Raw genomic sequence first — 22,713 nt, forward strand, 5'->3', positions numbered from 1 at the left:
CGGTCATCCGGGAGGGGCTAAGAGTAGAACCACTGCTCCTCCGCGTCGAGAGGAGCCAGTTGAGGTGGCTTGGGCATCTGATAAGGATGCCTCCTGGACGCCTCCCTGGTGAGGTGTTCTGGGCACGTCCCCAAATTAGTCGTTTCATCAAAAAAATAAGCACATTTTCAGCAACTACACTGCCCATTTCTCGTCACATTTTAATTCACATGCTGATTTACATGTACCGTTTAGCTGAAATATGAATTGTAAAAACTTACAGCAATGGCGGTCAAAGGATTCTGTTGTCTTGTTGGTCACGGAAACCCCGCCCCTGAAGCAATCGGTTCTTAATACGGACCAATCACAGCCAAGGGGTATCTGTAAAATGATGGACGGACGTATATTCAGGAAAATCAGGAGGTGCACGTAGAGCTCTCAGAGGGGCTCTGAGAGGGCTCGGAGAGGGTGTTCCACGTCGGAGAGGGCGTTCCCTGTGTCCATCTCCGTGAAAACGGAGTATTATAATTCGGCCTTTAAGGCCGATTTATACTTATTCATATTTCAGCTAAACCGTACATGTAAATCAGCATCTGAATTAAAATGTGATAGTGTATGGGCAGTGTAGTTGCTGAAAATGTGCTTATTTTATTGATGAAATGGCTAATTTGTAAATTTGCTCAGTCTTTTCAATAACCTAGCTAGCATCGCAGTGCAGCGCCACCTACTCTTCTGGCGGTGAATTGTTTTCAGCACCCACAGCCTTCGGAGTACTATAAATTCAACGAATCCGTCCGACTCCGTCTGTCTGTCCGTAACGGAGTCGGAGTAGTATCATTCGGCCTATAGACTTACGACGCTTTCGGGAAACGCAGCCCTCAATAGTCCAGAGGTCTCCAAACCTGTTTCTGAAGAGCTACCTGCCTGTAGGTTTTAGCTCCAACACTAATCTAGCACGCCTGATTATAATTAGTATCTGGTTAATCAGGTAACTAGTGTAGAATCAGGTCAAATTAGTGTGGTTGGAGCAAAAACCAACAGGCAGGTAGTTCTCCAGGAACAGGTCCTCTATAGTCTATTCATGTCTTGTCACGTCTCATGACTAGCTAGCCTAGCTAGCTACAGTACAGTACTGTAGCATTAACGTGTGCTTGCTAGCTCGACTGTAATGCTAGTTATCGAACAAATTAAAAAAACATAAAAGCCAAAACTAGTACAGTACCTCTTTCGTTGGGCGGTCCACGTAGGTTTCTTAAGAGATTTGCTGGACTTTTTCATTACAAACACTTGTACAGACATCTACCAACCCGTCTGCTACGAGCAGAATAAACCCAACAGAATCCCAACTCTTGCGTAGTGGACGCAACGTTTTTTTTTTTTTTTACTCTCCCCACTCCCCTACCCATTGGTTTACAGCTTTAATTATGTTAAATGTACGCAAATTTATGCTTTTGGGGATTTCCCATTTTGGATATCAACAATTCGAATTGTGGATATCAACAATTGCATTTTGGATATCAACAATTCAAATTGTTGATATCCAAAATTGTTGATATCCAAAATTGAATTGTTGATATCCACAATTCGAATTGTTGATATCCAAAATGCAATTGTTGATATCAACCATTTGAATTGTTGATATCAACAATTCATTGGTTAAATGATAAAACGGCTTGCCATATGCTTTGGCCAACCATGGTAGTGTGTTTGCATCCGCTGTGCATGTGATGGCCATGCATTGGCTTAGCCAATAGCATTGCAGAAGGAAAGAACGAGAGGCAATGACATGGAAGCGATAGATAGTTGTGTTCGTACAGTGTAGAAACCACCAGATAGAAGTTCTGGGAAATGCATGGAGTTGCCTTAATTTATTTAGAGAGTGAATAAACCTGTGAAACAGATAAGTATCGTAATGTAATCCATTGATTTCAACAATGTAACTGTATTCTAAATACCAACTATTTAACCCTTGTGCTGCCTTCGGGTCACATGACCCAAAGGTTCATAACGAACCATCGTTGTGTTTACCCAGTTTTACCCAATACAAAAACAAATAAAAATTATTTTCTTTTAACCTTTGCAATGTGGGGGGTCTGCGACAGCCCAACGGTTAAAAGAAAATGCTTCACTTTGTTTTTGTATGAGGTCAATTTGTCGCAATACGACGGTGGGTCACACGGCTGATGGGTCAGAATGACCCGAAGATAACACAAGGGTTAAATTGTAACTAACGGAATACAGTTACTTATAATTTGTATTCTGAATACGTAACGCCGGTAGCTACATGTATTCCGTTACTCCCCAACACTGTCTACGGTACAGTTAACAGACGTAAGGGTTTGGTCAGAAGCCCAGAAATACAAACGATAATCTCTGCTGTATCACAATCGATCACAAAACTAGGAAAATATATACATCTTTTGGGTAGTTTTAAAGTTATACACAGGTCCGACCTGGCAATAATGAAAATAGGCGCTGGGCTACTTCGATTTTCACCCACGACTACAGCCAAGTCAGTAACTTATTTTATTTGTTGTAATTCCGAATGACCGCTGAATTTCTTCTACCTCAGGGTCCTGCTTTTAGTCCACAAAATCATGTTTTGGGAGAAAAAAACCTCACAAACCATAATTTACCACATGTATGAAGTATTGTGTTTTTAGTTACGTGGAACTCAGCTTTTTATATATATATATATTTCCTCACCATGGAGATTAAGGGAATATTTTAATGAAATTAGTTATATATCTCTAGGCTCAAGGAAAAGTCCACACCCCAACTTCAGTCACCTAATTACTACACCCTGACGTTAATCACATCAATCACACAACCAATCCCCATCTGCTAATGAAAGCACACTAGGACCAGTCAGAGGTCGAATACAACATGCTCTACTTGTTACTCATGTTTCTACGTTTACACTCCAACCCCGTCTCCTCCTCACCTGTCCAGGTTCTCTTTCTGCTGTCCAGGCACTTTCTTACCAGTCTTCTGCCAGGGTCATTCAATCATTGAACTGAATTTAATCATACATTGTTATTCCATCAAATGAAACTACAAAACATATTCAGTTGTTGCTGTCATCTTTGAATTTGTGAACTTTTGGTTTGTTAGTGATCCATCTCACACCTGCTCAACATACATACAGACACACTAGACCTCATACAACTGCAACCTTTTTATTGCTGCCAGCTATGATGTATAAGTACATTTCTGCTTCTCACCTCTGACAGATAGGAGTCTTCCAATATGAATATCTGTCCAGAGAAAACCTCAAAGCCAACTCTAATTCTATTTGTATTTTACTTGATCCATAACTTGATTTTCTCTAATGTGGTTTGTTAAAGAAGATGAGAAATACTTTTGTGTCTGCAGCGGTTACTGTTGTAATGCTTTGGGAGAAAGAACATTTGTGGGATTTAAAAAAAAGATTTTGCTGTCCTACAAGCACTATTGGCAGTTTTTCTTTACACTTTCCGGATGTCAAATGGAAGACGAAGGAGCTTGACTGCATGTTTCTGACCGTTCTTGTAGTCGCCCTATTCATAAAGATCCCTTCCACATAGAGCTACCACAAGGAGCGCCTCGACCTCTCTCTTTCCCTCCTCCTGCATGACTTCCATCAACTTCACCTCTACAACCCAGGGCTGTCGCCAATCTAGGTTCCTTCCACGCTCCGCAAAGAGCCATTAATCAACCTGCCTTGCTTCCCAGGGACGGAGGATTCTGGGGCGCTGGTAATGACCTTGGGGCCTGGCTGTGCCCAGCTCTGCTGCGTCAGCCAGCGTCAGGCTGAATTGGAACAAATGTAAGATCTCCCAGATGAGGGACATCATGCACGGCCCATTAGTGGGAAGGTAGAGGGAGGCTGCTAGCTCAATGCTAACCACTAACACTAAACCAGTGTGTAACCCTGAACTACCGGTATGAATACAAACGCTTCAGCACATATTCTATGAAAAGGATTTGTTGTTTTTTTTAACACAGAACTTCACGGGGCGACCACAGAGAGTATGGACCGGATGTGAGAGGGGTTTAAAGGTTTACAGGACACGCAGGCATCCTGCGCCAGCAGCCCGACTTGTCAAAAGATATATAGAGAGAGAGACTTACAGAGAGAGAAGGTCCTGATTGCACACAATTCAGCATCAATCAATCTAACTTTTGCTTTGAGTGAGACTAATAGTATCATTTGAAATGTGTCTCCATAGTAACTGTAAATATCAAAACATTCTGCCGAACAACACATGCCACGGTCCCAAACCTTTGCTCAACTGTTATGGCTCGGTGTTGAGGTTTTAGCTTCTCTAAGAGTTAAAAATTACATAAATAGTAGGTGATTATGCCAGCGTTAATCCTCTTAAAAAGATATGCTAGCCACAACAATATTATCACATTTGGGAATAGACATCGTGTTAGTGAGCATGAACGGGCGGGCGTGTGAAATGCCACATCTCACATGTTCCAAGTATTTGGAAAAGCCTTTCACATTCTTGTGATGTATGGAGGCCAAGTCCATAATTAAATAGAAAATATTTACTTCAATCTGTGGTTTCAAAGCAGTAAAATGCACGTCTGTGCTTTCCCAAAGTCTGCCAGTTTGTTCATCTGTGGTTAAGAGGTTGTGTGTGGGGGTGTTTGTGTGCTTGAGTGTCTGTGTGTATGTTCAGGAAAAAGAGAGGGAGAGATTTAGAGTAAGAAAGGGGAGAGAGAGGGAGAGTGGGAGAGCCAGTGAGAGAGGGGGAGAGCGGGAGAGAGAGGGATAGACAGTGAGAGGGAGAAAGTGTGGGAGTTCTATAGAAAGAGGGAGAGAAATAGAGTGGCAGAGGGAGAGAATTGTGCATGTTTGTGTGTGTTCATGTGTATATGTATGCAGTGCGTGCCACTCTGGTTGTCACGGAGCCACTGTTAATATCTCACCCAAGCTCTAAATCTGTCCTGATACCATCAGATTTACACAGCCTCTCTCTTTCTCACACACAAACACACTTTAGTTAGCGCCCCTGCTGAAACTTGACATGCAGACCGTCATGTTTACCAAGCTGGACCATGAACCCCGCCCCCACCCCCCCACTGGGATTCAACCCTCCGTTATTCGGAGTCCGGCGATTACTGTGTCGAGCCGAGACCATCAATGGTTGAGTGTAATGTGCACCACCTGCGTTGGAACGGTGAGCTGACACTTCTCATTAACAGCTAGAGATCACTGGTACCACAGACATACAGAGAAGGATACAGAGCGATAGAGAGACAGAGAGAGAAAAGAGACCGAGAAAGAAAGACAAGGACGCAGAGAGAGACACCGACAGAGAGCGAGGGAGAAAAAATAGATGGACAGAGAGAGAAAGACAAACAAAAGGATAAAGAGATCGAGAAACTAAGGGCCTCATGTACTAATGCTTTTGCGCCCACTTCAGGCGTATTTGTTTCGCAACGTGCGCGTAAAAGCATGGCGAGGTATGTACAAACATGCCGCACTGAGGTAAAAGCGCAGACTGCCTGTCGCGTAGGGATGTCAAAATTGCTCAAAAATGACGTTAGAATATTCCCTTTAAATAAACACATATATTCGAATTTCTGGTTGCCCATTAGGCACGTCAATAACAGGACAAATTAATACAACGAGATACAACTACTTGTATACTGTAGGTAGGCCTAATTTATTTAAGTTTAAACATATTTAACAACATATTACCTACACAAAAAGAAGTAAATTAACTAATGTCCAAGACCGCAGACCTTGGCCTCTCGCTCGCACACACGCACTCTTTCTTTCTCTCTCTCTCTCCCGCACCGTCGCGCTCTCTGCGCATAGCGGTGTAAAATGAACGACAACAATAAACACATGCTGAGTTCTGATCAAGAGTTTTGTGCAAGCAATTTAAGGTCGCGATTCTTGTCCCAAATATGGCAGGCTTCATTCAGTGATTGAAACAAATATTAACATTAATTGAAGTTTTACAGTATAGAACCGACATTGAACGCTCCGAGTGAGCTGTGCTGTGGTAACGCTAAACATGGAGATGTAGCCTCAAGTTGCTAGTTGTTGAATGGTAAGCAAACTCTAGCTTACATAGCTTACACACTACTTTAGCTGTAGGCTCAACAAGTTTACCATCAACTGACCAAAATCCGAAATATTTCCAGACATCACTCTTTAGATTTTTTGGGGTTACAATCACTTTCTCTGCTGCGGTCAAGCTGGGTTCTGCACTTTCTGCAATCTTCCACGCAAGTCAACTGTCAGCAGTGACGCTGAGGCGCGCGCCCACCCGCAAATCAGACAGACGCGCCGATGCTGTCGCGGTTGTTTTTTTTTTTTTTTTTATATATATATTAATTTTCACATTTGAATTTCAGTTTTTAACCACTATTCGAATATATATTCGAATATAGAATATTTGTTGACAGCCCTACTGTCGCGGGAACTGAAAATGGCAAATTGCGCTTTTCGGTGTCATGCATATGCATTCACGGGTGGGTCAAGGGGAAAGTGGGAGTTTACCATAAAGAGATGGGAGGGGATGCGTAAAGTGCGCATAATTATGTATTCCACGGTAGGTACAAAAACCGCCCGTGAAAGCACGCCTCTATTTTGCAGTGAAAATCTCTCCACCTGTTAAAAGCAGGTGTAAACCAGGATGCACATATGTCTCCTGGTGAAATGGCAGCGGTAACCTGTTAGAAAAGTTAAAGATGTAACTGTTATCCTGTATAAGAATGATTCTGTGTTCAGTATTCCTTGGGTGCAAAGAGAGGCTTACCCCCAAATCTGAGTAAAATCTGGGTAAACATACAAGACCCTTATCTTGGAGCTGAGGACTAAGAGTGGAGTTTTGGTTGTTTTAAGGAGATACTGTGTGACAAGGACTAGGTGGAGACGCAAGGTCTGGTGACCATTTGCTTGGCACCTATGTGAAGGAGCTTTTACGACATCAGGACCGGAGATTCTGTTGTTGTGTTTCAATCAGGGCTGAAGTCATAAACACGCACATACGAAAACACGCATGCACACACGCACGCCAGGTCTATGCAGGGGAGCTAATGAAAGAAGAGCCCTGGGACATTTGCATGCCTTTGTATTAGCCAATCATTGTCGAGCGGGTCTGTTTAAATAGGTTGCTAGCACAACATGCTAGCGGACAAACTTTGTAGCACAATGGCGTGTGATGTTTTGTCTCCTTGCGGGCCGGCCGCAAGCAATAAAGCTTTCTTAACTTGTTTACCGACTGACTGTGCAATGCTTGATAGATAAATATTTCTGACATAACCCGAGCAAGACGAAGACATAGGCCAAAGGATTTTTGCCACAAGGATCACACTTTTTGAGTTGAGTGAACACAAAATCATTACGCGTTACAGATTAAGCAGCAATGCAATATTACAGTTACTGGAATTTATAATTTCGGTCCAGATTGCATTTTTTTGTGTCGGTGTGGAATTCCGGCCTTGTATAATATTTAAATTAGCTGTTACCTCATGAACAAGCACATCAATTTCGTTATCATTAAATCTTTGTTGAAGATAGAAAGAGATAGAGACAGATAAAGAGAAGATAGAAGGATAGAGAGAGAGACAGAGAAAAAGAAGAGGAGAGAGATGAAAGAGAGTAAGAGTGAAAAAGAAAGAAAGAAAGACACACCAGTGAAGAAAGAAGGGCAGGCAGTATGGGGGGTGGAATATCTAGCCTATCTATGTATACTTCTAAATACTTTTACATACCTATAGATATAGATACTACATAGATGTTTCTGATATCATCAGAACTCGGTTGGTTTTCTTCCTCCAGGGTAGACTTTCTATTTAAGAAGGTCTCAGAGGGGGTGAGACAGGTTACTCTATACTAGGTAGAGAAGGTGAGACAGGTTACTGTACACCAGGGAGAGGGTGTTTGTGGAACAACGCCAGTACAGCTGTTGCTATAGTGACTAATGCGGGGTCAGAATGGCATTTCTCTTTTTCTCTCTCTCTCTTTCTCCTTCTCTCTTTTCTTCTCCTCTCCCTCTCTCCCTCTGACAGAACAGTGCCTTTGGCTCCCAGGGAGAATACAAACAGATTGTCTCTATTCCACGCAGGATGCAAGCAATCCATCAACCTAAATCCTCTCATTTCGTAGGAGGAAAGGACAGAAGAAGAGGAGGACAAGGAGGTGTGCGCCATGGAAACAAATGATAAGCTCAGTTGTCGGAGAACACAGCCACTTGATTCTGGGCGAGAGTTTTGAGGAGATACCAGGAGAAGGAAAGATGAGGAGGGTTAGGGTCTTGAGGAGATACCAGGAGAAGGAGAGATGAGGTGGCGAGGAGATCACAACCTTCCTCCCAGAGGCCAGACATGTGGAGGGTCACCTCTTCTCTGGTCAGTCACACCAACCAACCAGACTTCCACTCTCCTCTGACTATCCCCAGGCTCTGACATCAAGTCAGTTGCCATGGAGCAAGAGGCAAAGCTGATCATGCAACAGCTAAACAGCAGCTGACCCCAAACCAGAAAGAAGCAAACTGTAAAGAAACTTATATGAAAAGGTATAAAAAAAGGAATGCCTACACATTGCACAGTGCACATACAGAGCTGGAGAACAGTGATTACGTTAATATCACACATTTTTCCAATCCTCTTTCACGGGGAACAACCCCAGTGGATCATGTCATAAGCGGCACATTGCTGATTAGGATTGTGTAAGCCTGTTGTCTACAGGAATATGGGTCATTCAGCAAGGCCTCTGCCTTGAGCCGTATTGTCTTCCTCTCAGCAGGGCGTTCACACACACACACACACCCAGACACACACACATGATGAAGAGAGTGACCGTTAAGGAGTCTTAACCATTGTGCTGACGGGCTATTTTGTGAACTCAGTGGCCCCTTGGAAACAGGAAGTAGAACATCCACTCCTCCAACAAAAGAAGCTAAAGACAGGGAGTGCAAGGAAGCCAGGCCTCTAACCAGCTCTGACAGAGGCTGGGAGACGGGGGCAGGACAGAGTGGCGCTGACACCCCCACACACACTGAACAAACAAACAAGCGACTTGCACGCGCAATACGCATGTCTGCATGCAGAGACATGCATGCATGCCTGCACCAACACACACTCAGAAGGAGACAGATAGAGATACATGCTTGACCTGACACATCTCTGCTCCTTCTTAGACTGACTCATACGAATCTGTCTACCTGTGTGATTTTATGTGAGGAATCTTGCCTCTGGGATATAAAGTCTAAAAAGAAGACATTTAAGGGTAAACAGAGGTAGTTTTAGTGAAATGAAGATGCAGTATGACGTACAAGTAACCCACAAGAAAGTCAAAAGGGGAAGATATGACCCAATCAGCTGATGTGAAGCGAAACCGGCCTCAGGTAAAGACAGCGTCCTTGGTATGAAAACATCTTAACGTTCCTGTAAAAGGAAAGCGTGTTCTCTACCTATCCCTCACAGTGTTGGAAGTTACTGTGTGCCTGATGTCCTTTGCATTCTATCCCTCAGACATTTAGAAAACCTGACCTCAGTAGTAGACAGTACAAACATTAGCTGTGTTGTTGATTCCATCAGTGTGTGTGTATGTGGGTGTGTGTATATGTGTGCATGTGAGTGTGCGTGAGAAAGACAGAGAGATAAAGAAAGACATAAATGTGTTGTGGGCTGGTGTGGTATGTCAGTGTGTGCTTGCATGTGGTCACAATCATGCACATGTGTGTGTGAATGTGTGTTGGTGTGTGTGTGTTTCCAGTGTGAGCTCATGCTGTCCTCCATCTGCTTGTGATGAAGACTGTTTCCTCTGTAGCGTAGCCAGTCGGCCAGTCTTCCTGTGCGAGGGGAAGTGTGGTCAGCACCTGTCTCTCCACAAAGACAACCCTAGATAAGATATCCTCACACACATCCTTGCAAACTGCAATTTCCCCACTGTGGGACACATAAAGGATTATCTTATCTTATCTTACAACCTCTTCTTCCTCCCTCCCTCTCCAGTCCTGTTCAGTCTCTCTCACTTAATTTCTCTCTCCCTCTCCCCCTCACTCCTCTGTCTCTCCTTTCTCGCTCTACATTTATCTCTCTCAGCCTCTCCCTCTTAGCCTCCAAACCAACAAAACAACTGTTGACTTGTTGAGGAATCTATAAAATGAAGGGAAAAGTCACTAGTGTGGGGGTTGTGAACTAATGTGAGTTTCGATCATGAGATCAGTTATGTAAAACTTATACTAAGCACTGAGCATGAGGGCTAGCTAATCAACAGAAGAATTAATCTGCAGCTAAATATAGGCCTTGTGAGGCCTGGTAGTATGCAGCCCACATTTAGAGTCTGTAGAGACTGAGGCAGAGGCACACACAGAGGCAGAGAAAAAGAGGCAGAGCCAGAGAGAGAGGCAGAGCAGTGAACAGGTTCAGCCTTACTGACCTCCACAAAAGTAAGAGTCCTTTTCTGCTCTAGGGAGAGAGAGGCAGACTGGAAAACACAATTCTGATCCAATCCATGCACAGTACAATAGTGAGTGTGTTGACTGTACAGTGTGTGTGTGTGTGTGTGTTAGGGCTAGTAAACCCTTCCTCTGCAGAGTGATTCCATTCCTACTTCAGTCCCTCCCTTCTACTTCACTCCATTTGTGAGGCGGTCTGTTCAGGCAGATGCATGTAGGAATATGCCAGCACATTTCAACTGTACAGATCAATGCACACACTGACTTTAGGCAAGATACTCTCTTCCTCTCTCTCTCTCTGTCTCTCTCTCTCCATCGGTGTCTCTCTCTCTATTTAAAATAGACTGTATTAGAAATGCTGAGCAGAAAAGCGTGTACTGTACAGGAGGCAACGTGTGATAATGAATGTGACACTACCAAACAGTAGGGTGTCAAGGACACAGACCAATAAGAGTGTCTCCGTTTCTCACACATACACAAACATTACTTTTTTCGTTTACCACAAGTATGTAATACTCCAGTAGGAAGTACAGGTGACTTAAGCAAACGTTGCTTGGCCGTAGAATGAGTTGAGGGCTCAGTTTGATACCTGGACACGTGTGAGTTCACTGTGTGCTGGTGCTCAGATCCATAACAGCCTGTCAGGTGCTGGATGAGTCCGGCCGTCACATTGCTCTTGGGAGTGTCCTTGACCTGGTCCGTCCTCAGCTCGGCTGGAGGTGTGTTCCCCTAGCCCAGAGAGGGGCCCGCTTCTGGGGGTTCTCCTTTAGGAGTCCAGCCAGGAGGAAGGTGTGAAGTCGTAGTGCTTCTGCTTCACACACAGATCAGCACACATACACTCTGGCGGTGTGTTGCTCTTAAAAGGATGCTCACCACCTAAAGGAGTGAAGAGAGAGAGAGAGACATTTGACATTTAATTACCCAGGCATTAGCAGGAAGACTGAGAGCTAGAGAGGGGAGGAGAGGGAGGAGAGAGGGGGTTAGTCTTGTCCTCACTAATAGCGATGGCTGTGGGTGTAACAAGACCAGGCCCAGGGGTACAGGGCTACCCCCCTCCTCCCCCAACAGAGAGAGCAGCAGTCTCCAGGAGGACAGTGGGTCTCTCCACATGGGCACTGATCTGACGTTGTTAGATTTACATCAAACATTTGATTAGACTATAAACACAGAGACATGGGGATATGAAAAGCAATTAAAAGCAGATTATGGAGACACCCTACAGTGACACAAGTACAGAGAGGTCATAAGAAATCTCCCATGGAAGCACAAGAAGCAGCACACAGCGTTCCTTCATGCTACAGTACAACCTCCTGCTCTATACCTGTAAGTCACAGCTCTGACAAACAGCAGTGTTAGCCATTTTATATGGGTACATATTGTTTTGTTGATATTGAAGAGGGGTGGGAGGAGGGGGTGGTAGAGGAGGAGGGGTGGGAGGAGGAGGTAGAGAAGGAGGGGAAGGAGCATGGGTGTGGGGTAAAGTAGGAGGAGGGGATATGAGAGGAGAGTTGGAAGGAGGGGGGTAGAGGAGGATGGAGGAGGAGTGGAGGGAGGAAGGGATGGTATAGTAGGAGGAGAGATGGGAGGGAGGAGGGGGTGGTAAAGGAGGAGGGGTGGGAGGAGGGTGGGGTGGGAGGAGAGTGTGGTAGAGAAGGGGGAGAAAGGCGAGGGGGTAGAGGAGGAGGAAGTGGAGGATGGCAGGGTAAAGAATGTGGGGTTGGGGGGGGAGAGAAGGGGTGGCAGAAAGGGGAGGGAGCAATTTATCTACCTGGAAACACTGTGCAACCACAGAACCTGAGAAACAGAGAGAGAGAGGGAGGGAGAGAGGGCACGTGTGCGTTGCTGAGCGGTTGCCATGGCAACGTTCTCATCTAGTCTAGCGGGAGGGGGAGGGGGCTGCCGGAGGGATGGTGGGGGGGGGGGGGTTCCTCATCAGCGCTGTTCCGTGTAATAATTGGACTCGTGTATCTGAGCCGTATGAACACCAGCGGTGAACAGCCGCATCATGACACACCGGAACACAAGGTGGCATCCTTCAAGCGCTCTATGGTAACAGCAGCTCTCTGTCCAACGCAAGAGCTGAAACCAATATTTAACCAGACAGTATTTACATGACCCCATGACAGTCTACATAGGCTTTACAGTGTGATATAATATCATACTATAGGGGGACCACTAACAGGCCTGAGCACAGCCACAAGGGATTTAATAAGCTAGGAGTTTTAGTCCCACCCAAAAAATGGAAACAGTCATTCTGCCTCTCATTGACATCAATCCGCAAGCTCTTCTCCAGCACAGCCAGCCTCCATGCTGCCTGAGCGAGCGGTCTGACCTTTCAAACGGCAGATGAAAGCAAGCGTCCAAACTCTCACAGCCAGAGCCCCCAGAAAAATCAGGTTATGCTGCTGTTATGTGTGTGGAACAAGCTTACATCCAATTATAAGGGTCGCCAGACACGACTTTCAGCACTGTGAGTCAGACTGTGAGTCTAATCTATAGACCGAGGTTGCAGTCCAACCAGAGGACACTATCTTCTCTCTTACAGTGTGTGTGTGTATGTGTGTGTGTTTAAGCATGTGTGTGTGTGTGTGTGAGGCCTGACCCAGAGGCCTAGTTGATGCAGAAGTTATGAATGAACCTGAGAGATCTCCGTACAGCTGAACCAATTCTGATAGATGACGTCCCAACACACAGCAGAGAAGAGTAGAGGGAGAGAATACGATCGAAGCTTTGCCAAAACATGGCAGTTTTACAAGTAGCATACTCAGTATCAAGAACATGCTGAGACTCCAGCCTGGGCAACACGTTTTTTAACCGACAGACAAATTGTTTGGGCTGTGCGGTGAAAACGGACGGGCCCAGAGGTGCTGACAGAATGTGCTTGCCTGGGCTATGAAGTGGTGCATGTATTAAAAGCCTCTCTCCGGAAATGCTCCAATTGGCAGGCTCGAAGTATCTCCACCAGACCCAGACTCCCTCAAAAGAGAGGGGTGGGCTCAAACATGCAGTCACGCATTAATCAGATGAAAAGTACAAAATACCTCAGTGTACAACCTCAGTGTACAATCTTCGATACAATCATAAGATTGTATCGAAGATTAAGTGAAAATATATAAAAGTTGTTATTTGTGATGTATTCAGTATTACATTTACACTTACATCAGTGAAGCTGAATGAGGATAACCACTGTACAACTTCAATTAAATGTTAAAAAAGAGGCATAAATAAGCCCTCGGGTGAATGTCTTTCATCTACGCATCTGAACACCAACATTGAAAGTGTTCACACACACGCACAACACATAGATAGGATGGCCATCTAAACTTTGTGTGCGAATATACGTGCGTGACAGTGTGTATGTGTGTGTGGAACTGTTTGTTTGTGAGTTTCTGTATGTGTGTATGCATCACAATGCATGTGAGAGTACAGTCTATGTGTGTGTGTGTATGTGTGTTGGTTTGCAGGGATCCAATGACGGATTCATCCCTCTGAGCCAATCCGGAGTGAGGGGATGAAGGAGAACAGTGTGACAAATATCCAACTGCAGATGGAAAAACCCATCTCTGACAGCACTTTAAATCAAACGTGTTCCTTCACAGACATGACCTCGCTAAGTTCAGCCCTGGTCCAGAACACCTTGATGAACACAGATCACACCACACACACAGCCCAGCCCTCAGAGCAGTGGTCAATCAGATTACAGCAACCCACACAGATATCCCCTCCTGCAACACAAATCCATTTCAAGAGATCAGCTGTGGGCGTTTCTCTGTCCATGGAGGTCATCTGGACCCAGCATCAGCTGGTGTGTGTCCAGACCTCAGTCCAAGCAGCCACGCGGCTCGCCTGTCAGCTCTGACACATCAGAGACACACACACACACACCACATACACACATATACACACTCACACACACACATGCACAAACACACAAACCACACACAGACACACACCCTTCTCCTGAGATTCAGTACCATCCTGTCTTTACTCACTCTTTATTATTTCCGTTATCTTAATGGAGCATCATGAGATATTGAAAGAGCAGATTTGGATGTGATGAGAGGTACAGCAGTGATACAGCAGAGCGTTTTAGCCCCTGCCTTGTTGTAGGAGATAAGTCTGATTTTGATGAACAGTGTTTACAGCTACAGGAGCAGCCTAGGGTAGGAAGCACTGGGAACACAATGATAATAAATAGCAGAGAAAAAACCCTTCACGCGTCAGCATTTTATGCATAATGAGGGGTAATTTGTCATAAACTATGTGCGACAAAAAAGAAGGTCTTAAAGGAAGGAAATAAGGAGCGACAGCTTCCAGGATGCAGCTCCCTCCTCCCAGCCCTCCCTCTCAGTCGGCACCCAGGTCGAGCAGACCTGGCTGGCCCTCGACCAAACAAGCATCTCATGATGTGTCACAGCACTCCAAAAAACAAGCATCTCATGATGTGTCACAGCACTCCCAAAAACAAGCATTTGCCGCTGTAATAAGAAAACCGAAATGTTCCAAGATGGCTGAACAGAGTTAGATCATTGAGATTGCTTGAGGTTGCTGATGAAGTTTGTTGCCATCAGACGGATGGGATACAGGTTACAGTATCTGTGACATTATTATCCTCAATGGGGCTAAATGAAAACGCTGGTTAGATGTGAAGAAAGGGGTCGTCCCTATCGATCGATAGGCAATAAACAGAGGCAATGATCATCTGTCTGTGGAGTGGGGAACAGGAAAAAGGCCATCAGCTTTATTTCACCAGACTGGAGAGAAAATAACTCTCCTCTAGATGATCATAAAATGCCTCAGGACGCCCTCTTTATTAAAACAGCAGACTCTAGCTAGCGCATACAAACACATCTCCACCTCATTCTGCTTCTTATTCCATTCTTCCCTTCGGTGGGATAGCAGAGTGGAGGGGGAAATCTGCGGATGATCCCACGATACACTATCTACTCATAAATATTCAAGGGATTCTATATGGAGGTGTTGTTCACACACACACACACACTCACGCATGCACACTACAAACAAAGCTGCTAGTGAGAGGTGTTGGGTATGCCCTGTGGATGGCTCCCTGCAGTGTACAAGCATGTCTGGCTGGAGCCCAAGGCTACATGTCTTGCCTGTCTGCACATCCTCGTCTCGTCTGGGAACTGAGACTCTGTGTGTGTGTGTGTGTGTGTGTGTGTGTGTGTGTGTGTGTGTATTTGTGTGTGCATGAGTAAGAGAGGGAACCACAGACACCCCTGCTTTCACACACCCACATGGGGGCTAGTGTAATAAGAATAATTAAGGTCAACTGTATGTGATATCTAGTTGTCATTTAGACGAGTGGGAGGATGTTCATTCCTCAAAATACACAGCACAAACCTATGAATATGTAGCGCCGACCAAAGCCCGGCTACATGTGAAAATGACCCTTCTATTTACAATATGGTTCAAGTATAATATTTTTGTAATAACTACTAATATTTTACATGTCCCCTCCTACCTGAGTTCCAGTAAGTTTGTGCCTCTGGCAGTTGGTCAGGAGAATGGTATGCTACTGATTCATTGTGTCATGTTGACTCAACTTGGTGTCCAAAAGCAGGAAGAGAAACAACTTAGTTCATATCCTGTGTGGTTGCTCGCAGCCAAGTTAAGGGGGAGGAAAATGAGTTGGACTGTGAGAACCACAGGTCAACAAGACTAGACCGACAGAGCGACAGAGCGAGAGAGCGAGACAGCGAGAGAGAGAGAGATTCAGACCAAGAGGGAATAGTGGGAGTGTGAAAGAGAACTGGAGACAGAAAGATAGAAGGAAAGAGGGAGGGTACTTTTTAACCTCTCAGCCCATTTACTTCCTGTTGACACAACAAAGATGACATCACAATGTACAGTTTGCTCCTCTTGACATCAGTATCTGTAGACATCGCCAGACTGCACGACTGCTCAGCAATTCCCATGAACTACTCAGGGGCCCCACGCTCATCCCAAGCTATTTTTTTTTACTTCCACACCATTTCAACATGCAGCTATTTCGCGTGAGAACCACTCACACACAGTCATAGCGGAATCCTTAATAAGTATACTGTATGGGGCGAATTACAGGAAGTGATACATGGAACTGTTAAACAAAAGTGGACCATGATCTGTGAGACTGTCTTTCTACTGTCGCTAGCGTCAGTGGGCGGCCCAGTCAACCATGGTACCTTGAAGCTCATAAGAAGAGTGTCCTGTCCATGTATGACAACAGGAACTGCATGGCTTCGTCATGATAGGCCCCACCTCCCTTTTTGCCTTGTACCATTCCAGTCCTCCACACCAGGAAAAAACCCCAGAATGGAGTTTCTAAAACCTTGTCCCATTTCCCCTTTACATCAAAGGTATCACCCCTACTGATCTCAAGACCGTTGCCTCACCCGCATGCCCCAATCTACAGATCATAGGACCGCCCCCTCCAGGAAGCTCTCCTGTAAACACACGGTAAGGATAGCATCTGAACAACGGTTCAACCTGAACTATTAATACTCTGTATCAGCTGTATCACATGACCATAATGACCCGTAGACCGACCACAGCGATGAAGGCTTGATCTCAACAAAAACATCCATTACCCAGCCGTGGACGACCCAACCCACGTTATCCACCCTGTTTGATGGCTGAGCTGTAGAGCTGAGGGTAAGGGATCAGTATATTTAACACACAGCTGCTAAGTGCTCCCATGACTCAGACATATGAGGGCTCTGATTTAGTGAGCAGAGCGGATCCTACTTCTTCTTAAACAGGAAGCTGTAAACCGACCATTCAGCACATCCTCATCCTCCTCACCATCTCCTTCCCTCCTCCTCCCTCCTCCATCTCCATCTCTCTCTGCTGGTCTGTCCCTGAACTGACAACATTCACACCCACCAAGCATCCATTTTATTTTGAGACACTGAGGGCCTCAGGTACTAACGCTTTTGCGCCCATTTCAGTTTCCATTCCCGTTTCGCAATTTGCGCGTAAAAGCATGGCGAGGTATGTACAAACATGCCGCACTGAGGTAAAAGCGCAAACTGCCTGTCGCGGGAACTGAAAATGGAAAATTGCGCTTTTCCGTGTCATGCATATGCATTCAAGGGAGGGTCAAGGGGAAAGTGGGAGTTTCCGATAAAGAGATGGGAGGGGATGCGTAAATTGCGCCTAATTATGTATTCCGCGGTATGTACAAAAACCGCCTTTGAAAGCGCACTTCTATTTTGCAGTGAAAATTCTCTGCAGGCGTAAACCAGGATGCGCATATGCCTCCTGGTGAAATGGCATCCGTAACCCGAGCAAGACAAAGACATAGGCCACTGTTCTATGTCAGACACTATTCTTCTTGGATTTCATATAATATATATATATATACAGAGTATGAGTTATACCTCAGTTCAATATACTTCAACTGTATACAGGTGTAAAGTAAGTAGAAAATGTAAACTAAAGCCTAGAATAGTCGTCTCCTGTACTTTTCAGTTGATCTCCCAGATGATTCTTCATAGTGAGTATTCCATCAGGACTGAAGGCTCGGTCCCATAGGGAATATCTACACAGTGTGTCAGCTTGTCAACCTGCCTGGCAGTCTGCCTCTTGGTATGCCTTTTGGTATGCCTCTTGGTATGCCTGACCAGCTGTCTCCGGTGTTTACCTACATCTTTAACACCTCCCTTGAGACATGCCATGTGCCAGTCTGTCTCAAGTCCTCCACCATCATCCCTGTGCCCAAAAAGCCACGGCCAACAGGACATAATGACTACAGACCCGTCGCCCTGACCTCTGTGGTAATGAAGTCTTTCGAGCGCCTGGTGCTGGCACACCTTAAATCCATCACTGACCCTCTACTGGACCCCCTGCAGTTTGCCTACAGAGCCAACAGGTCTGTGGACGATGCAGGTAACATGGCCCTCCACTTCACCCTACAGCACCTGGACTCCCCAGCATCCTATGCCAGGATCCTGTTTGTGGACTTCAGCTCTGCCTTCAATACCATCATCCCCGCCCTGCTTCAGGACAAGCTCTCCCAGCTGAACGTGCCTGATTCCACCTGCAGGTGGATCACAGACTTCCTGTCTGACAGGAAGCAGTGCGTTAAGCTGGGAACACAAGTCTCTGACTCCCGGTCCATCAGCACCGGATCACCTCAGGGCTGCGTCCTTTCTCCTCTGCTCTTCTCCCTGTACACCAACAGTTGCACCTCCAGTCACCCGTCCGTCAAACTCCTGAAGTTTGCGGACGACACCACCCTTATTGGGCTCATCTCTGGTGGATACGAGTCTGATTATAGGTGGGAAGCGGCCAACCTGGTGACCTGGTGCAGCCAGAACAACTTAGAGCTCAATGCTCTTAAGACAGTGGAGATGGTTGTGGACTTCAGGAAGAACACAGCCCCACTCACCCCCATCACCCTGTGTGACTCCCCAGTCAACACTGTGGAGTCCTTCCGCTTCCTGGGCACTATCCTCTCCCAGGACCTCAAGTGGGAACTGAACATCAGCTCCCTCATCAAGAAAGCACAACAGAGGATGTACTTCCTTCGGCAGCTGAAGAAGTTCAACCTGCCAAAGACAATGATGGTGCACTTCTACTCAGCCATCATTGAGTCCATCCTCACCTCCTCCATCACCGTCTGGTACGCTGCTGCCACTGCCAAGGACAAGAGCAGACTGCAGCGTATCATCCGCACTGCTGAGAAGGTGCTTGGCTGCAATCTGCCTACCCTCGAGGACCTGCACACCGCGAGGACCCTGAGGCGAGCGAGGAAGATTGTGGCCGACTCCTCCGACCCTGGACACTCCCTGTTTCAGTCACTCCCCTCCGGCAGAAGGCTGCGGTCCATCAGGACCAATACCTCACGCCACAAAAACAGTTTCTTCCCTTCCGCTGTTGGCCTCTTCAACAAGGCCAAGGGACCACACTGACTCTAATTGACTTCTTGCTTAAAACACACTGCTTTGCACTGCATTACAAAATGGTATCTTGTACATTTGTATTTTTTTTAATATTTGTATTTTTGTATTTTTATATTGTAATTTACGGCAACTTATATTTTATTTTATTGTATATTTAATTATATTCTAATCCCACTTAGTACTGCTAGTTTATGTACCCTTAGTATAGATAGTCCACATATTTAAATTTTAGGTATATGTTTATTGTATGCACCTTCCGGCCAAAGCAAATTCCTTGTCTGTGCAAACTTTCATGGCGAATAAATCCCATTCTGATTCTGATTCTGATTCTGATGCCTGTTTACTGTACCCGCCTGTCCGATGACCTTTTAGTAAAGTGTCTGTCTGTCTCTCTTGTCTGCCACTCTGTCTGTCTGCCTGTGAGCCTCCCTATCTGTCTGCTTAACAGTCCATCAGAGCTGAGCTGCCAGCGGGGGTTAGCGCTGCTTGTGTGGATCATCAGCACAAGCTGTAAACAAAAGGCCACGCGCTCTGCTCTGAAGCAAGGAGATAAGGAGGAGGAGGAGGGTGGTGGATCCACAGCCGTGCCATGGATTCACCCTTCACACTCTCCCCCCTCCCCCCCTTATCTTTGTGTGGAGAAGGAGCAGAGAGCCACGGAGGTGTCCGCCTTTTGTTGCTCGTGCATGGATCGTCACGCTCGGGCGAGCAAACACACTATACCCTCCCCGGGCATGTCAGTCTGAGCAGGGAGCAGCAAGCGTGCACTAAGCGTGTTCACAAGCAGCCAGAGTCATATTTAGGTGTGAGGGAAAGAGGAAGATCAGAGAAGCAATGGTGTGTGTGTGTCTGTGTGTATGAGAGCTATGTGCGTATGAGAGAGATGTGTGTATGAGAGATGTGTGTATGAGAGAGATGTGTGTATGAGAGATGTGTGTATGAGAGAGATGTGTGTATGAGAGAGATGTGTGTATGAGAGAGATGTGTGTATGAGAGATGTGTGTATGAGAGAGATGTGTGTATAAGAGAGATGTGTGTATGAGAGAGATGTGTGTATGACAGAGAGATGTGTGTGTATGAGAGATGTGTGTATGAGAAAGATGTGTGTATGAGCAATAGGTGTGTATGACAGAGATATGTGTGTATGAGAGAGATGTGTGTATGACAGAGAGATGTGTGTATGAGAGAGATGTGTGTATGAGAGAGATGCAAGTATGAGAGAATGTTTTTAACAAAAGAGGACTAAAAGCAGAATGCCCCACCACGCCCCTCCACCTAACCTGGGCCAAACCCCTGTCCCTCACCTCACTAGCACTATGACTGCTGATGTCCCATGTTCTTCTAGAAGGTTCTACTGACAATGACTGGGATTCCCTGTCAGTTCACTTACTCTGGACAAACACACTTAAATTAGATTAAAGCATCATTGCAAATGGGAACCCTCTGAATTCTGTTGATATTCCGACATGGGTGTTGAAAGTCCAAATAATTCAAAGAGGATCCACATTAGGACACTAATTCAGGAACAATGTCACAATACAGAAGCAGGTCAGACTAGTGGTATTTGCTCACAGAAGACTGTTCTATGTAGCATACCTCTTCTGTTCATGTTTCACTGCCTGCAAAGCACATAAGGCCCTTGTACATGAAGAATGACAACACAGGCAGCAGTGCGGGGCTTGTCCCACTCCCTGAGGGTCAGAAATGGAAGGATTAGACCGTCATTAATTCAGAATGTGGATTATGGAAATCCTGAAGCAGCTCTGTAGCACAGATTAGGGCTGTAGCAGGCGCGGGAAAGTGGGAAGACAATGAAGATTTTGTGTTTGCACAGCGCGGACGGCACCGGCTGTAACAATAGAGCTCTCATCTGTAAAAGGGGTCAGGAGTGATTTGGAGAGACGGCTGGCGAAGCTACCCAGAGAGACGCACCAGAATCCCCCAGAATCAGACAGGATTTGGGAGATTATGACATCACAACCCCCAATTAGCCTATTATCCAGGTTCTGGTGCAGGATAGGGTGAAACTGTTACAAGGGTGTCACGGCTAATGCCAGTGAGTTTATTCACAGTAGATGTTGCATTATACTGTTGAAAATGTGTCATAAATATGAGTTATGTTTGTCTGTCACATGACCCCTTCATCTTAATAACAGCATACAAGCCTTATTTTTCGTGGTCGGTTTCGTTCATATCTACTAGAAAACCAGGCATTAACCATATGCACGGGGATACTCCAATCTTAGAGCTTGCACAATGATTCTTTCCTACACAGTATATATAGTTCTTACTGTATTTTTGGTGCTTGCAGATGAAGCCTTTATGAAAGTACATGTGGTATGATTAATTGTATTCTAACTCAGTCATGGAGGCCTGCTGTGTTCCTCCCAGCAATGCTTTCAAAACTAAGTAAACATCTCATTACAGATGACTCTACAGCCGCATCACTGTCTTGCTCTGAGTTCTGCTTTCTGATGAAAGGAATACAAATTAAGTTGTCATGTTTGTTTGATGTCACAATCTTTGTTTGCATTTGTTTATACACTCATTGGCCACTTTATTAAGGTCTGCTTGCTAGTACCGGGTTGGACCCCCTTTTGCCTTCAGAACTGCCTTAATTCTTCGTAGCATACTTCCACAAAGTTCCACAAGAGATTTTGGTCCATATTGACATGATAGCATCACGCAGTTGCTGCAGATTTGCTGCACATCCATGAAGCGAATCTCCCGTTCCACCACATCCCAAAGGTTCTCTATTGGATTGAGATCTGGTGACTGTGGAGGCCATTGGAGCACAGTGAACTCATTGTCATGTTCAAGAAACCAGTTTGAGATGATTTGAGCTTTGTGACATGGTGCATTATCCTGCTGGAAGTAGCCATCATAAGATGGGTACACTGTGGTCATAAAGGGATGGACATGGTCAGCAACAATACTCAGGTAGGCTGTTGCGTTTAAACAATCAATTGGTACTAAGGGGTCCAACGTGGGCCAAGAAAATATCCCCCACACCATTACACCATCACCACCAGCCTGAACCACTGATACAAGGCAGGATGGATCCATGCTTTCATGTTGATTACGCCAAATTCTGACCCTATTGTAGCCTCAGTTTCCTGTTCTTAGCTGACAGGAGTGGCACCCGGTGTGGTCTTCTACTGCTGTAGCCCATCTGCTTCAAGGTTCGACGTGTTGTGCGTTCAGAGATGGTATTCTGCATACCTTGGTTGTAACGAGTGGTTATTTGAGTTACTGTTGCCTTTATATCATCTCGAACCAGTCTGCCCATTCTCCTCTGACCTCCGACATCAACAATGCATTTTCGTCCACACAACTGCCTCTCACTTGATCTTTTCTCTTTTTCGGACCATTATCTGTAAACCCTAGAGATGGTTGTACGTGAAAGTCCCAGTAGA

The 22,713-nt window shown here is 45.5% G+C and overlaps 1 protein-coding gene and 2 long non-coding RNA genes across 4 annotated transcripts in view; 1 reads left to right on the plus strand and 2 right to left on the minus strand.

Moving 5' to 3' along the window:
- The window catches only part of LOC134030943 (uncharacterized), a 153,871-nt gene that overhangs the window by 116,391 nt on the left and 14,767 nt on the right, over positions 1–22,713 (plus strand). The window contains exon 4 of one of the 2 annotated variants that reach the window (XR_009931785.1): positions 19,040–19,289. The exons of the other annotated variant lie outside the window; for it this stretch is intronic. This is a non-coding gene — a long non-coding RNA (uncharacterized LOC134030943). Of the gene's footprint in view, positions 1–19,039; positions 19,290–22,713 lie in introns of those variants that run through there. 2 annotated transcript variants of the gene reach the window in all.
- The window catches only part of ptprea (protein tyrosine phosphatase receptor type Ea), a 71,276-nt gene that overhangs the window by 31,810 nt on the left and 16,753 nt on the right, over positions 1–22,713 (minus strand). Inside the window, exon 2 of the mRNA XM_062474366.1 lies at positions 10,981–11,267. The gene's annotated coding sequence lies outside the window, so the exon portion shown is untranslated. The remainder of the gene's footprint in view (positions 1–10,980; positions 11,268–22,713) is intronic.
- On the minus strand, positions 1,801–2,494 carry LOC134030757 (uncharacterized). Its single transcript, XR_009931725.1, has 2 exons — positions 2,208–2,494; positions 1,801–1,953 (listed from the first exon to the last, which is right to left on the minus strand). It is a non-coding gene; the product is annotated as an uncharacterized LOC134030757 (long non-coding RNA).

Source organism: Osmerus eperlanus, chromosome 12, assembly GCF_963692335.1.
Source record: "Osmerus eperlanus chromosome 12, fOsmEpe2.1, whole genome shotgun sequence".
NCBI classification, from domain to species: Eukaryota; Metazoa; Chordata; class Actinopteri; order Osmeriformes; family Osmeridae; genus Osmerus; species Osmerus eperlanus.